The 17284-nt window shown below is 51.9% G+C and overlaps 1 protein-coding gene and 1 long non-coding RNA gene across 3 annotated transcripts in view; one reads left to right on the forward strand and one right to left on the reverse strand.

Annotated features, from left to right (window-relative positions):
- Positions 1 to 17284, forward strand: part of SLC2A4RG (SLC2A4 regulator) — a 42363-nt gene that overhangs the window by 12756 nt on the left and 12323 nt on the right. The gene's annotated exons all lie outside the window — the stretch shown is intronic.
- On the reverse strand, positions 9376 to 12301 carry LOC141997282 (uncharacterized). The gene is made up of 3 exons (XR_012641705.1): positions 11330 to 12301; positions 11123 to 11226; positions 9376 to 9654 (listed from the first exon to the last, which is right to left on the reverse strand). It is a non-coding gene; the product is annotated as an uncharacterized LOC141997282 (long non-coding RNA).

Consider the following 17284-nt stretch of genomic DNA (forward strand, 5'->3'; position numbering starts at 1 on the left):
GCAGCTTAATAAGAGGAAGCAGCCGTCCCACCACCTGGGACTGACCAATATTTTCGAAGGCTGTAGAGACCCATCATTTTGGATGAATACTTCAGTTTTCCTGTATGACAGCCCTGGATGGGTCTTGTGTGGGGATTGAACTCCTTTCCTCTGCATCTGAAAAACAGGAGCATCTGCTGCTTATGCTAAAAAACCAGGTCCATTAGCTCATACGTAGTTGCAAACTCTTTTAGGCAGTCAAGCCACTAGCTGGGGACAAAGGGCCCCACAGTATTAGGGTGCCACCGAGGTAATGCAGGGATGCACCATACCCAGGCCATCTCAGAGGAAATCTGGAAGTGTTGGTCACGTGAGTGCTTTTTCAAGCCCTCTTCTTAGTAATTGCATCTCCTGGTGTGACTGGGAAGTTGTGAGCCTGTCTATTGGAAATACTCATCAGTAGTGCCTTACAGAGTCAGTTTGTTCCATTTGTCCTCCCCCCCCCCCCCCGCCCCCCAGCTGTCCTGATAACTTTGCCTTTGAAGTTCAGTTTTTCACTGGGCAGCTAGCACTGGGAGGATGCAGCTCACTCTGCTACAGCAGGCAGCGAAGGGCTCGTGAGGGGCTGATTGCTCTTTGAGGGGTGACTGCAAATGCCTCCTTATCATGATGGTGCTGTGGCCTCCCACCATCTCTCCTCCCTTCCACTCTTGGTCTTGTATTCCCCTCTCCCAGCCTTATACTGGGCCGAACTCTCCAGTTGCTTCCAAGCAGGGCAGTTCCCAGACGTGGGCCTGTCTCTGCCTCTCGGAACTGTAGGCAAACAGGGTTTGTCTCCTTGCCCAGACAGGAATCAAAGAGGAGGTTCCTTCTACAGGTGATGCAGAGCAGGCAGGGAGAGATTCCAAAAGAGTGCTGGTGCGCTAAAGCATGTCCTAAAATACTGCCCTGCTTTTCTCTTCTCGTCCCCTACCTTAGCCTGGATTTTTGCTGTAACTTGCCACACACTTCTGAGCGCAGCAAGGTCCAGGCCTGACCTTACAGGTCAGATCACTGCTGCTCTGGAAGCACGCTAACCTCAGTGGGAATTGGACATGCTCTCCACCTCTTGGGATCAGGCACTGGGTGCAGAGACCACTTCCAGGAGCTGCCTAGGTAGCTCCAGTGTGGAATGCTGTTGCTAGGGGGAGTATTTGGAAGAAGCACTCGGGAGTGGGTAGAGAGAAGGGAGGAGCCCTATTCTGTAACTGGATCAGTGTCCATAGCCTGGCCCAGTTGAGGCCTGTCACACTCCAGGAGGGGGGGATGGTCTCTGGAGCTGTCTAGTAGTATGTTACAAGTTCTGACACCAATCCAGAAAATGGTGGTGGTGGTGGCAGCAGGGGGAACTTGTGTGTTTTTTGCAACAGCTGCTTGGCATGGGCTGACGGGACTTGGCTTTCAGAGTTTTATTTAGTTGACCCTTTAAAGAAGGGTTTGGCACCCTTGCCAGGATGGTTTGGATAATAGCAGGCTTGGTGCTGTCAGGTTGTAATGGGGCCTGTCCCAGTTAGGCGTGGAAAATTCAGTTCATCTCCCATTTTCCTCAAGTCTGTTCCTATTGAGGTTTCCCCCCCCCCCCCCCCCCCCGGCTCATTGCAAGGGAACTAGCTGTCCGCTGAAGCATGCTATCTGTGTGGCTCTAACACAGTGTTAATAGCATGAAAACCCTCATCACCTGGAATAGGCTGCAATGAAGAAATCCTGACCTGGATTTTTGTGCTGAACAGCAACTGCTGCTGGCTGTTTCCTGTGTTTTATGTGAATGGAGTACACAGTGTTACAGTAAAGACTTAATGCTGCTACTCTGCCCCGTGGCTGTGCCAAGTCACTTTGGGGCTCTGGGAACAGTGGCTGATTTCACATACCTTGGGTACTGAAATAGCTGTGTCCCAACACGGTGAGGTAAGGAAGGAGAGGCAGCCTCCAGCGGACAATAGCATGGATATTCGGAGTTAGCAGAAGCCTGGGAGAGAGAAGGCTTCATGGCAGCATGTTCTGGCTCCCAGAAAGTGCCTTCCGATGTTCAGATACTCTCCAAACAAACTGGGTGTGCGGAGTGTTTGCAAAGCAATTTGGTTATAAAGAAAACTCTTCCACACACACACACACACACACCCCCCCGGTTCTACACCATTGATTTGAGACAGGAGCTGTGACCTCTTACAGGCAGGCTGGGAGCACCCAGGGCCCATCCTTTGAGGAATAGAGGAGGGTCCCAGTGACTGATCCTATGAACCTTCCATCAAGGGACAAGACAGCTATTGTATATGGCAGGTGCTCAGATACTACAGTGATGAGCCTGGTGTGACGCCTGAACAGAATAGAACAGAGATCTCCATTCCCCCCCCCCCCCCCCCAAAAAAAAAAAAAAAAGGATAGTACAGTAAATTCCCCCTTGCGAGAGGGAATATTACAGCATCAGCTCTTACGCAGAGCAGCTAATTGCATGAGTGATGTGTAAAGTGGCAAAGTGTGAGGAGAATCAGATCACAACCAGCCTAGGTGGGAAGCAGTGAGTTCTGATGACCCAGACTAACTTGATTCCAGTTCATCTGAATACCTGGATCTGCTCTTCCTTGGTTTACAGTTCTTTGCTCCACAGATGCCTTGGCCACAGATGTATGTCTCCTCTGCCTACTGGAAAGGGATCTATCTGGTTGACCTTATTTCTCCTAGATACACATGCAAGACTTACCCACAGGAATCTTTCTGTTCACTTCAGAAAGCCCTTTTTCCCCCTATGTGGGGTAGATGCCAAATATTCATCAGATCTATGTTCAGGGCATTTACGTAAACCCCCATTTCTCGCAGCCCAGGAACACACGCGTGGATGCTGCTATCTGGGGAAGGTGTCCTTTGACCGCCAGATGTGCAAGGGCTGGGGTTGTCCTAGGTGGGAGGGCAGTGTGGGTGGGGATAGGCAGAGATTCAGCTTGTATAACCTCGGCAGAGCAACCCTCCTCTGGCTAGTTGTGGGATCAGACTCCAAGCCCCCTCCTTCCGGTTCTTTGCCAAGAAGATGATGGGTTTGAGGAGGCGTATTGCAGCAGGGAAGGTTGAGGAGAGAGAGATCCTTGTGGAGGGACGCTGGGTTATTGCGTTGAGGCTGGCAGCCTGCGTGCTGACTCCTGGCCATTTGAGACCTATCTCATCCAACTCCTGAAACTAGAACGCATGTTTGGCCGGACACCAGGCCGTTCTGGATGCTGGCACAGCGAGTGCAGAGGCTGAAATAGAGAAGGTGGCTCCCAGCTCAGCGTCCTTTTGATAGCCCAAGGTGTGGGGTTCGAGTGATGGATACAGCCTTGGTAGCATCCCTCCAGTAGCTGCTGTTTTTCCTGGAGAACGTGCTCACTCTTTGCTCCTGTTCTCTTTATATCATATACCTAGAATTTTTTCCTCTCTCTCCCGTTTCCTTCACAGGGGGCACATCATATTCCCTTGCTTCAGTTTTTCCCCAATAGGAATTGAGGTCAGGATTCCCCCTGCCCTCCCCACCGTGCTCTGTGTGACTAACACCACCTAGCCGAGCTCCAAGGTAGGGGCCCCCACCCCTCCTTCTGCCCTCTTTCCTTACCTACCACGCTACAGTGAAAATGCTAGTTCGGTTGCAGTTCTGGTGTCTGTTGCAGGGAAGGGCTGGGAGGTGCTTTGAGTGTTGTGGGGGAGAAGGCAGTGGAGTTTGGAACATGTGCTATGTGTGTTTCCTTCCTGGAAAACAAGGGAGGGTTTTTTTTTTTTCTTTTCCAGGCCGGAGGTTTGGGAGCTGATTGAAAAATGGTTCCTGCTGTTACCAGCCTTTTGCAGGAGGTTGTTTCCTGTCTCGGGCACTCTGCGTTCCTCGAATGCAGCATGCACGCACACGCATGCCCCTGTGGGACACACGGTGCCAGTCCTCTCCTTGCACAATGGCCGCGTGTGTTGGGTGTCTCTGAACTTAATCATCCCATTTTGTGTCTGTGGGAAGTGTGCAGAGGGGGCGGAGAAGGAGGATAGTCTAATGAGGGCCTGTTAAGGAATCGCTCTAGTAGTAAACAGCTTTGGTTGGCTTTGTGCCCACTTGGCTCCTCTCGGCCTTGCATGCTGCCCATCCGTGTTTTTCCAGCCCAGCTGTTTAGCTGAGCAGACTGCACAGGCCCAGAACTTTGCTTATGTGTGTTCTCTCCTTTGCATGCATGGGTGAGCTCCTCCGACCCGTCTCAAGACAGTATATGCATCTGGGGTGTGATGGGCAGAGGCAGGATTTTGCTCTGTTTATACAAATGCATGTGTGGTGGTGTGAAGGCTGCTGACCGCTTTCTAATGACCAGAGGTGGGATGTTCTAGCCACTTGGGATTTGCAGCTGCATGTCTTGGAATCTAGACCAATCCAGACTCTTCCCCATCTGTAAGCATTGGCGGCCGATGCTGTTTAAAGGGCCTGATCCTTTTCCAGTCCTGGAACCTGGGTGGTGGCGGTCCCTGTTCCAAGGCACTCTGCACCTATTACTCCCGGAAAGAAAGCGAAAGAGGTGAAGTGTCTTCTGGACTGTTACTTAACAGCTAGGATTCATCCCGGAGCCCAGTGCTATATATTTTAAAAGTGCTTTCACTGCCTCCATGGGAGAGTGACTCCCAAGTATATTTGGAAGAGCTAAAGCAGAGAGACCCCAACTCTGCAGTCCATGTAGGAAGCTTGGGTCCAGGCAGCTTGCAAAGTGGCTGCATCTCGGAGGAAGTCACGAGGCTGATTTGTTTGGTATGACACAACGTGGGCCTCATTGGGGTTGTGGTTCTGCCTTCAGGGCTTCCTCTCTCCTCTGTGTACCTGCATTCTGCTTAGAGCTGCTTAAGGTGCAGATGCTCTTCTGTGGCGCTGTCGTTGCCTATGATCACTGTTGTGCACTTCTGAAGTGGGAAGGTAGGCTGGTGGGTAATAGGGTGCTGCGTGCGTAGGTGTGCACGAGTCAGGTGGGAGCAGAGGGCAGCGAGGCTGTTACGTTTCCAGGGCTGTGTTGTTTCATGCTGTGGCCCCCTTCCATGCTGTCCTAGTCCTGATTTCTTGCTTTGCAAAGGAATTTCTCTCCTTGGGAGCACTTGGTCTTGGCAGTTGCTTTCTTCTGGTGGCTCTGGCGAGGGTTGGGGTTTTCCAGGCCATTGGAGCAGTGATGTGTTTGAGGTTGAGGGTGGGTGGGAAGCTCACTGGACACACACAAGCGCTGATGAGTAATAGCAGTAGCTCAGCTTGGCTTCGGCCTTCTGGGGCCATCGTGATTTCAGCCCAGCCCATGGGGAGCGCCTGAGTGCCTTGCCTGCCACAGGGTGGATCCGTTCATCGCATTTCCCGCCTCCCAGTTGTGTCTGGGAAAGGAATACCTGGTCCTCCTGATCCCTTTGTCACTGACTCCCTGGGGGTAGCGTTATTAGAGCCATATTCTGAGTTCTATTCAAAGCTGGTCTATCTCTACTGACTACGTGGGGGCTGTCCTTGAACTAGAAAGCATCCCCCTCTCCTCCCTCCCTCCCAGACTGGTGGATCTCATCAGCTGTGCCATGTTTCCACCAACCCTCTGCACACTTTAAACACATCACTGCTGGAACCTGGACCTCCCCACTTTCTAGGTCAGGGATCGGCAACCTTTGGCATGGGGCCCACCAGGGAAAGCCCCTAGCAGGCCGGGATGGTTTGTTTACCTGCCGTGTCCACAGGTCCGGCCGATCGTGGCTCCTGCTGGCCCCGGTTTGCCGTCCCAGGCCAATGGGGGGCTGCGGGAAGGACGGCTAGCACGTCCCTTGGCCCGCGCCGCTTCCCGCAGCCCCCATTGGCCTGAAGCGGCAAACCACGGCCAGTGGGAGCTGCGATCGGCCAAACCTGTGGACGCAACAGGTAAACAAACCATCCCGGCCTGCCAGGGGCTTTCCCTGGTGGGCCCCATGCCAAAGGTTGCCGATCTCTGTTTTAGGTCCTCGGTCAGCTGCCACCCTGAGTGTCCTCCTGTCTTTCCTGGTATCAAACCCATTGCCTCCAGCTAGGACGGGGATGTGGTAGACATAGGCAGCCTTGTGTCTGAGCTGCCTAAATGTTACCATTTTAAGCCTGCACTACTAAAGGAATGCTCCTTAGGACTTTAAACCTGAAATGTGACCATAGCTCTGATCTACTTCATGCAGCTGTGGAATGGCCCTGCATGCTAAATATATCTCCTTTTTAAATCAATTGCTCTGTTCCCTTTAAATATTTTGTTTGGGGGGGGGCCCAAAACACAAGCTGAGCAGTCTAGTAGCCACTGGCTCCTCGCCCCTTCAGAAGCAGAATCCAGCTAGCAGAGGGCACCCATATGAACTAACAAGGCCTATTTCCATTACTGCCATCAGTGGTGAGCTTGTTCACAAAGAAGTAAATGCTACCGTGCCAATATTAGGGTGGCCAGGTGCCTGGTTTTTAACCGGACAGTCCGATCGAAAAGAAGACCTGACAGTTTCCGGTCACTGCAGGCGGGGGAGGTGGGAAGGCACTGGGCCATCGCCCATGCCAGCTCCTACTCAGCCGGGGCTGCCTCCTACCTGCCTCGGGTGGCTGCAGCTCCCAGCCCTGGCTCCACAGGCAAGTCCCTCCTGTCCCGGGTCAGGGGGATGGGAGGGGAAGAGCAGTGAGCGATGGGGGGAGAGGGTGGGGGTCTTAGGGGGAAGAGGTGGGATGGGGAGGTTCCCGCACTCCTGCTGGAGTGTCCAGTTTTTAAATATTACCAAGTTGGCAATCCTACTTGCCATGGTGGTTTTGTGCTTTTTGATTTAAGAGGTAAAATTGTGAGTGTCTAAGCACAAACTTGCCCTGATTTAAATTAAACCAGTGCAAGCCCCTCATTTCAGTTCACCTAAAACCTGTTCCTGTGAACTTACGCTAAACTGCAATAAACCTGGTTTAAACCAAAATATGTATGTCCACACGGTCTTTTGCACTGGCTTGAAGTAAATCAATTTAACATCACATCTTCAGTTAAATGATGCAACCTTATGTGGAGACTAGCTCTAGGTTTGCCAGACCAAGACGGATGCAAGCGAGAGGAATCAAAACAGGAGTCAAGTTAAAAGTCCTAACTCACAGGCTGTATTGTCTCCAGGAGAAGGTTCCACTTATGATGCAAAACAGTCTTCCGAAGCTGCGCTCTATTTCTGCGGCTGAAGGATGAGCAGTAATCCCCCATTTATGCTGTCCCAGCAGGAACCATAAGGATATCTGATATTATTCACTGCCTGTTGCAGCAAGGAGTTAAAAACTCAGGAACAGCCTTCTGCTCTGTTGACCTCATGGGGTTGTATGAGATGTACCTGAGCACAGAATATGGTTCTTGGTGTTTTAGGAGTGGCTAGACAGGCACTTGTAGGAGCTACAGGTGAACAGTCTTTCAACCAGTTCAGCAGAGGATTTTACCCCATTAACAGAAATTCTCACCCCAGTGAGAAGGAATATCCTCCTTTCCCAAATATCCCCATTCCACTGGGGAGGCTGGGACGCAGAAGTTAAATGACTCCTCAAGAGCCATGCAGCAAGTTGAGGTCAGGATACTGGTGCCCCCTGTGCTCTAGACAGTACCGCTTCTCCCCACACTGGCAATGGGAATATGCTGTTCAGAAGGAAAGCGACACTGGGCAAGTTGTTGGGCAGTTAGTCCCTTGGTGTCCGAACTCTGACGGAAATGATCTATTTGTTGGCTGAGAGGTTTTTATTGTGCTAGTGGCTCCCACTGAGATCTGGCCTCCGCTGTGCTAGGTATTGTATAAACACCTAGTAAGAGACCAAGAGCTCACAGTCTGAACAAAGGATATGAGGGGGAAATGGAGAGCAAAGTGACTTGCCCAAGGCCGTACAGCAGGTCAGTGGCAGGAATGGAACCCAGTCTCCTGACCCTCAGTCCCGTGCTCTGTCTATTAGACTGCACTTCCTCTCAGGCTGTACTGTTTTGTTGCTCTCAAAGGAGCTGTGATTTTTGGTGCTGATTTGCCACAAGCCCTGCTGTGCCCAGATGTGTGGCTCCTGGCAAAGAAGTGGAGGTTTGCCTTCAGCACCATGTAGCTGTTGGCTTCTGCTTCTGTGAAGAGTAGGGTGCCATTCTCTTCGCTGGGACTTCAGTGCCTCGGATGCAGCCCTACTGATTGTGACGTAGCTTAGCCCTTGGGTTGCTCACGCGGCTGCATGCTCCTGCCTCAGAGGGGGTCTGGAGTGGGGATGAGTTAAATCTCTCCTGCTACCCCATCTGTCTCCACCTCCTACTCGTCCTCTGCTGGGTGGGTCCGATGGAGACGCCCTGATCAGATGGGGAGGGCTGTACAGAGCAGTGCTGGGGGCGTGAGCCGCGGGAGGGAGGGGTAGAGAGCACGTCTGGCCCTTGGTGGGGTGAGGAGCCCAGGAGCGGCCTTGGCAGGGCAGAGATCCCCAGCTCGACAGCGACTCCAGCCCTGGCGTGCTGGCTGGAGTGGCACAAGCAGGGCGGTTTCCCCCTAGGCCGGCACCCCCAGGCCCTCGCAGCCGAGCCTGCCGGCTGCTTCCCTCCCGGGCAGGACAGCAAGCTATGCTGCTGGGGCTTCGTTCCCGCGCTCGTGCAGAGGGGCTGCTGCCGGGCGTTCTCGGGCGCTCTCCCTAAGCTGGAGCCGCAGCAGCTGAGTTGACTAATTCTGGCTCCATGATCTCTGGGCCAAGAGCAGCCACAGGAAGAGGAGGAGGAGTCGGGGGTGGCGGCTAGCAAGGGGCTGGACCAGGGGGTGGGCCTCCTGGCACTAAGCTGCCAAACCAGTTGGCAACTGCCTTCCCATTGGCTCCTCTGTCGCCATGGAGATGGCGATTGGCCATGTGTTTGTTTGAGAGGGAGGGGCCTGCCTTAAGTGCAATTGTTTGTTTATATTTAAAAAAAAAAACCTCCAGCCCTGTGCACTGTATGCTTTCTGATAACCAGCAGCCGCGTGGCTGGGGGCCTTGCGGTTTGCGTAAATAAAGCTCGTTGCCTCCCTCCCCAGCCAGAACAAGTGCAGCAGCGTTTTCGAGGAGGCCAATAATTCAATTTGGCCCCAAATCTAGATCTAGTCACCAACTGTGACCCGGCCCCCTCGGCATGGATCTTTATGTAGACGTATCGTTTTAGTCCAGCAGGCGGGTGAGGAGTTGTGGTTTTCTTTTTTAAACAAATAACCGTTCCGCTGTGCTGTTTGTAACCCAAACGCTGCGGCACCCAGTGTCTGATGGAGAAACTGGCTATAAACAAAACTTGTCAGCGTTGAAAGAATCGCAGGAGGGATCGGGGCCGGGGGAACAAACAGCATAACTAGTGAAAAGTTGACCTTAAAAAGAATTTTTTTCCCCCCACTTGCTGATCTGTTGGGTAGAAAGGGAAGGAGACTGCTTGCTTCATATGTGTGCTTCAAACTGCCTCCCTTCATGGAGGTGACCTGCAAAGGAGTTAGTAGAGATCGGATTTTTTGCCTTTCTGGGATGGCTAAGGAAGTCTGTATTGTGAGCGTTTGGATTGTCAGATATGCTCATTCCTGGCTCTGCTGGGGAACTTCTTGATGGTCTTGTCCATGGCCTCTTCGGTTTTCCATGAAACCTGGGATGTTGAATCTTTAACACGGACATCCTTTCTCCCAGATGTATCTTAATTTCTGTAAACAAAAATGAAGTCTTTAGGCTAAGCACCTAAGTTGATGATGATAGACTGGTGAAAACTTTACTAATATAGACTGGCCTTAACTCATCTGACCAGCTGTAGAGAGCAGAAGGGTGTTCCAATTTCTTGGAATGACAGTGTTTCACAGATTTCAGGGCTATAAAAGGGGCTATTGTGATAATCTAGACCAGCGATTTCGAAACCTTTATTGATTCATTTACCACTATCTTAAAAAAAAAGTTTGAAGCATGCAAACTTCTCCTTTTTGTGCCCATTTATTTTAAGCCTAATATGTATAATTTAAGTATTTCTGGACTCCATAGTAAAACAAATGGCTAAGGAAGCCTAAAAGGTTAGATTATAGCATCCTTTTTAAACATCATGGTTTTAGACAATGCATCAAAAACCCAGAATGAAACCGCTCTGATTATTTCTTTTGAGCTACTCGGATTGCAAGAAACAATTTACCTACATCATGACATCTCGTGATGTGTTGGTGTATGCTGCTGAGCTCTGTGGCTTGACTTGTTAGTTTGTTTGATTTTTAATTTTGCCGTTGCTGCTCATTCTTATCTGGCCTAGTCACACTGGACGTGAGCCAAAGGGCGCTTTGCTTCTTTTCTCACAAAACTTGCATCTAAAAGGGCTGGGTGTTTTGAGGACAAACATGGGAAAACAAGTGCCGTTCTGCAAAAGGTATGTATAATAGGGCGGGGGCTCAAGGAAGTGGGTGAATCTTGGCTGAAAGTGGGGGCTTCATCAGGCAGCTTCTTGCTCCTTCGTGGTTCCGGACCCTGGATACAACAATGCTGGGCAAACTGAAGTGTCGCTTCCCTGCTGGGAGGGGGCCTAAATAGCAGGCAGCCGGTTGCCCCACAGATAGAGCCGGGAGGCTCTCTCAGTCGCATAGCTAGGCTTTTATTTAGTGGGCCTGACTGGGCACCCTCGTCCCCTACAATTTCCTTGCAGAGCCAATTTCTCCATGCTCCCCCTGCCTCCTAGATTTGCAGGGTCTAGGCTGCAGCCTCTGCAGACCTGGGAGTGCAGAGGGAGTTCCTGCTTGACAGCAGTTTCCCGTATGGCGGCCTGTTGATCTCGGGGCTCCCTGGCGCTGCTGACTCTTCAGACACTGTGACCAGACCCTGTATGAATGTGCCTCTCTTTGGAGGAGAGGAACTGTGTTGGCGTGATACCGAACATCACCGTTTCGCTTCAGTGGCTGGAGCTGTGTGACTTGGAGCCAGCTGTAGCCAGCTGTGCCCTGCTTAAGGGTACAGTACAGTCACATTGCATAGCGGACTGCTAAATAAAATTACTGTGCCAGCCTGGTCCCAGAGTGTTTGTACCCCGTCCTGGTTGAAAACAGGAAAGAGCATTTTACGGCTCAGGTACTTTCTGATGCACTGCAGCGCATATGACAACTGTTGGTTTGAAACCAAAATCTTACCCCTTTTTTTGCATACCTGATCTAGACTGACCTGCGTACCACAGGCCAGAGAGCTTCACCCGTTGATTCTTGTATGGAGCCCAACAACTTCTTCTCAGACCCTCTTCCAGGCTCGAAGTTCTGAATTTAAAAAAAAAAAAAAAAAAATTAAAAGGCAGTTTTTTCCCCTATATTCTTAGCACTGCCTGGAAGCATGAGTCTAATCTCTCCCCACGCAGCTCACCTTTAAACTTCAAGACTTTGCATCTGCTTTTGCATAACCTCCCCCACTGTCTCACTTCTTTCTCTCTCTCTTTCTCCTGAACACCATCAGCCCTGCTTCGAGAGTAGAATTTCATGCAAACTTTCTCACTCAAGGGGCATTTGCTTTAAGAAATAAACTAAATCCACTTGTCCTCAGGATTTTATATTCTGGTTGTCAGAGCTGTACCCTTCCTCCCATAATGTAGCCCATGTCTGAAATCTTACAGCTAATGAGAAACACGCACTATTCTTGCAGTGGTATTCTGGGGACTTTTCAGACTTAGTTACTGATTAATCATGGCCATGCATGTATCCAATCCACTTCACCCCAAAGCACTTCACATACAGATGTGACTGTCAAAATGTAGCCATCTCTGGGGTGCAGCCAGTGAATGCATCCGTACGGAGGAGGGTGTTTTTATTTTTATTTTATTTTATTATTTTTACTAAAGATCCCAGCTGCCTTTAATTTCCAATCTCTTTCTGGCTTCAGACAGTCCTAGTCGTAAGTAAATTACTTGCAGGGTAGGGCTCATGAGAAAGGGGGAGTCTGAATGAGCAGGATGCTGTGTTTAGGGATGCTGAAATGGCTGAGTGCCCTGAACTGTGAGTTCTTCCCCGGGGGGGGGGGGAGAGAGAAGGGCTTTCCCACCATCTCTGGTGTGAACTAGAGTAAGTTCAGCAGTACCCAGCATCACTAAGAAATAGTAAAGGAAGATGCTGAATTTATTGACCCTGCAGGGGGATTGTGATTGCTAAAGCTGGAATGCTGCCAGTCCAGGGTGTGTCCTTTTGGATTTTATATAGCCACCAATGATCAGGACTTTGTGTTTTTTAAGTCTCAGCTGAAAGAGGGTTATCCTCAGTAGCACAGCACCTTCTGCTGCTGGTTCAATACCACCTATAATTGAAGAGTACCTCCTACTGAGTCACCCACACCATTTCTTCTGGAGTGTGCAGGTGGGTCACCCCTCCTAATACTGAACCAGGCATATGCTGCTTAGCTTGAGATGCCTATCGGGAAACCACTGACTGTTGTATATCATTTTAGTTTAATATATTTGATTAAAATGGTCTCTAGTTTATTTTTGGGCTGGGTGAGATTGATCTCTGAGTAGGCTCTGTATATAGCTGTATCCCTTTGCCCCAACCAGTAACTGAGCTGGGCTCTAAACAGCTAATAACAAGTGAGGGGTATCTTCCTAGGCTTGTTCTGTTTAGCCAGAGATGTGTGATGGAGCTCCACCATGCAGTCTTTTCCCTCCCCCACCAAGCTCCCTGCAGCTGCAACACCACCATCCAACTGCTCATCAATCCAGTCGGTAGCACTGCACAATTCTGTGGCCAAACTATTAATCCTGTTCCAACACGCTGCTCTGATTGGCCAGATTCTCCTCTCTAATGGTCTGTGCATCTGCTCTGTGAATGTGGGGCGCTGGAAACATTAGCCCAGAGCCCTGGCTGTTGGGACTCTTGATGCTATGCTTGTGTTTTCCCAACAGAACTCCAGAGAGGTCATAAATCCCTTCCTAGGCCTCTCCCATCCTCCTTGCTGTTGGCTGAGGCGATGGTGGAAAGAGATGCTCTTGGTGCTAAGGAGGTTTGAATAGAATCTCCCCACCCAAGAGTTCTGAGGTGCTACCTAGGGATTGGTATCCGGGCCTTGGTCGTGTGGAAACCCACTGATGGGCGGGGGGGAGAGTCACATAAATGGGGGCTACCATGATCCTGGGAGCTGGGTTGTAAAATTTCTTGTAACTTGATGGCACAGATTGGAGCTGGCTCTTGTATATTAACCAGATCAGATTCCCAGTTGGCTTCACCAGGAGGGCAGCTCCGTGCTTACATACGAGGATAACAGGCCACAGGTGAAAACACTAGAGAGAACAGAAAGGTCTACTCGTGTCCCCCACAAGGAACACTTGGATTATTGGTAGCTGCAGTGTCTTCATGCTGTTCCAGCATCCACTGGCCACCCCTGCCCAGAACCTGTGGATTCCTGAGAGGGAGCCTGCGATGGACTGATGGGAGCTGGGACTAGGGGGTTGGTAATGGGATTGAGATGGGGGATGAGTACAGCAGATGGCAGTGCCGTAAAGCTTCCCAGCTCTCTCCTTTCTCCCTGTGAGTGCCTAGCCTGCCGGTGCCATCCGTGTGTGTCCAGCTCCCCGTTGGAGAGCACCAGACCGATGACACCCTGGAGGTGGGAAGCTCGCAGTGCTGTGGGAGGGACAGGATGGCAGGCAGCAGCAAACTCTGTGCGCACTTGGCAGCGGTCTGGCAAACGTTGGGGATTGGGAAACCGGAGCAACCCTGTTAAATATTAACCCAGGAGCAGAAAATGCTGCACTGTTCATCACGCAGAGTTGGGCTGGGGAGAGCCCTGGCCTGTGCTGGAGCCCCAAGACTATCCCTGTCCTGTTTGCTTTGCTCTCCTCTAGCCCACTGCCCCCATCAGCCAGTTTGCCAAGCCCATCTCCTCTGTCCGTCCTTTCCCTGAATGTCTTTCTCCCCTGCTCTGCCCTGGCCTCCCTAACATCACAGCTGCCTCCTAGCAGTGACATGTGCTCCTGCAGCCCAGGGCGCAGCACTGCTGGCTAGCTGCCTCTCTAGCCATTCCCCGGTGTGCTTTGCTGCAGGGGGCAATGAAAAGGGGAGGGGACCCTTGGCTGCCTGCTCATGGCCTCTGGGAGGAGGAGCTGCCAGGGAAGCCTTGCCCTCTGTCTGCAGCCCTGGTTCTGAGTGCCAAGTGAGAGTGCCAGCGGGGGGCCAGTGTGACTGTCGTTGCAAATGAGCGCCACTTGACTGGCGGGCACGCTGGCAGGGCTGCAGTGAAGCCAAGTGCCTCAATGAGTCACAGCTGCTGTATGAAACAGCGGCATGCAGGGATTCTGCGTGACTGGGAAAGGGGGGAAGCTTTGTGTAGACAGGGCTGCAGCTTGTAGGGCTCCGGGGCGTCTCAGGCGCTCTGCATTCACTGGGGAAAATAGAAAATAACAAACCTTGGAGCCTCCAGCTCTCCAAGTCTCTTCCCTTACACCCCCTGAGGTCTGTCCTGTCCTGCACTCCAGACTTATGGCCAAGCACTGGATTCAGTTCAGCTTTGCGATCTTGCTTCCCAAAGAATCCAGCAAGGCAGATTCAGGCCCCTGAGCAAAGGGCTTCTTGTTTTCTTGCCTTGGCCTGACACGCAGTAAAAGATTTTCGTTTTTTTCGTTTGTCTTGCTGGCTCTTTGTTCCTCCTCTCTTTCCCCCCGCCTCCTCCCCCCAACCTCTGGTTTATTTAAAGACAGGAAGAAACCATTTTAAAGTGGCTCTTTAGGAGAAGCTGCCCAGCTCTCTTGCTGTTTTTGCTGCCACAATTGGCTGGCCTGGCACTGTGCCATCCAATCACCACAGCCCCTCTTCCCCGCGCCCCCCCAGTAAAGCAGTCCCCCACCTGGGGGAATGATTGACCACCATGTTCGTTTAAACTCCTGGTGATCATTGGTGCAAGGAGAGGAGGGGTGTGTGCCTGGTGGGAGGGGGCCGAAGAATGGTGACTTCTCTCATTCCTCCCCTTTCCCCCTGTTTTATGCCTTTTGTGTGTCAGGCAGAATGCCTCTGCCCCACCGGAGCTCCAGCGTACCCCTCCGACTTCCTGCAGCAGGAGGACAAAGCAGTGTCGCTCCCTGCGCAAAGTCAAATTGCCAAACGTGGGCTCTGGGGCCAGTGGCAGGCTGAGGAGGGGCAGGTGTGCAAATGTAAGGCCAAGGTAGTGATTGCACAATCAAGGCCGTCTCTGGCTGGGAAAGCCGATCTCCGCTTCACCGCCAGAAGTTGGAGCTGATACCGGCACTGTGGGAGGGAGGTGGGACGCTGCTGGCTTTCTGTGCCATGTAGGTTACCCAATAGTCTGGGCCGTGCAGCAGCCAGTGTTGAGTGTTTATATTTGTGCTCAGGGTTTGAGGGAGTGGGTGGGTTGGGGTGGGTTTGGTGAAGCCTAGAATGCTAATTGAGTTTCGGTGCCTCTTGCATGCCAGCGCCCCACTCTCTGCACTGTGACTCTAAACCCAGGACAACCCGGAGGCTGGTAGCGGCCCTGGAAGTGTTGGGTTGAAACGCTGCTGGTTCAGTGAATTCTGTGCTTCCCCATCTAGCCTTTCTTGGTGGCAGCAAGTGGCCGAGTCCGCTGGAGATAGCGGAGGTGGAGTAGCGGAATGACGCAGGTCTTGCGGGGAGACAAGAACGCCCTGACTGTCTAGGCCATGTTAACCCGTGGCACAGGGAAGGCAATAGCCAGCCAGGCAGTTACCACTTGAATGCCAAGGATATCAAAGCTTAGCAGATGGTCACAGGGATCCAACATGTGGGCCATCACAATTCCAGCAGCTTTGCCTCCTAGGCAGTCCCCAGAGATACGTCTGGACCATCTTGGCGAGCGTCTGACCAACTCCGTTCCCTGCCAGTGCAGGGCCTGAGCCATTGGTTCACCTCCATCCCACCTGTGGCGCATGATCGTTTTGTTTCTGGGGGGGATGTTGCGCTCTAGCGTATTCCTGGTTATTGGGCTCAGTGCAGTGCACTGTGGTGTGCAGGAGGTCAGCCTCGATGAGCAGGTGGTCCCTGCTGCCCTTAATTCTGACCCTAAATGCCCATTCAGGGCCCTCTTTGTATGCTAGGACGCCGATGTTCTGGTGTAAGCCTCGTGCTTGAATCCGGAGCAGAAGTGGCTTCTGGTGATAGTGGAGGGCTGTGAAAACCTGGTTTAATTGTGGTAGGCACCAGGGTACTCAGGAAATGCTCTCTCCCTTGGAGTTGAAGGCTAGGAAGTCTAAGTAGCTGAAGATAAGGGCAAGGTTGATCCTGGTGGTGGTTTGTGCTGGTGAGCCGTGCTCCAGCATGGTCACTGGTGCGTACCAAAGACAGTTGCTCCGTTGTAGGGAAGCCACAAGACGGGGTGGGTAAATAGTTATACCCTAGGGATCAATCGAGCCTGGAGCTCCTTGCTGGAATTCAGAAGGAGTCTACAGGGTGAGGGGGACGCCGGGGGCTGAGTGAGGGAATGCACGATTTGGCACAGAAATAGCTACCCAAGAAATTCTGGACCCCCACATGTGCTATAAATACACCAGTCTGGCTGATTCCTGCTCTTGGAGTGGGTTTGCAGGACATTAATTACTGGGAGACATGGGGAGGGTGCTCTGTGGTGTGCGGGGTTTTTTTTTTGTGTGTTTTAGTTTCCCCAAGCTGCTTTCCCCCCAGAGGGCCCTGGGAAGCGGGCAGTGGCGTGGGGGGTCCTGGGAGACGCTGTTGGCTAAGCACTGAAAAGGTAGCCTGTAGCACTCAGCCGGCCGGCGTAGGCTTGGCGCTCTCCTGGAGCGCAGGAATGAGCCAGCGTCTCTATACACAGGTTGGGGAGGCAGAGTGCGTCCACGGGAGTGCGCTGGACTATGGATCCTACCCCGCTCTGCCAAAGGAGTCCGACCCCTTCGTAGGCAGAGCTCTGGTGTAGAGAGAGCAGGTGACGACAGTGGGCTGGGCAGGCTGGCAGGCTCGAGAGCAATCAGGCCCCTGGCAGGGAGGGAACCCCACTTGCTGAGCGGTGTCAGAGCTGCAGGGTGGCCTCCTGGGCTGACGAATGGCGGGGAAGGAAGGTGCTGACCAGCAGGAGGCGCCATCTCCAGCAGAAAGCTTTAGAGAGTGTGATTTAATTTTCGTTTTATTTTTGGGGAATTTCATGGTTTGTTTTGGCCATTAAAATGTTGCTTTATTTCTTTTACGCTAATAAAATACCTCCAGTACTCGTCTCTGTCTATAGATCCTAGGTTATCTGTACCATATTATTGATTAGGCTTTATTCCTTGCCTTGAGACACTCGCCAGTTCCCACCACAGTTAGGCACCCCGAAATAACCTGGACAGCTCCTTAGGGTTCCCCCCCCCTTGAAATGTAC

This window comes from Natator depressus, chromosome 13, assembly GCF_965152275.1.
Source record: "Natator depressus isolate rNatDep1 chromosome 13, rNatDep2.hap1, whole genome shotgun sequence".
Taxonomy (NCBI): Eukaryota; Metazoa; Chordata; order Testudines; family Cheloniidae; genus Natator; species Natator depressus.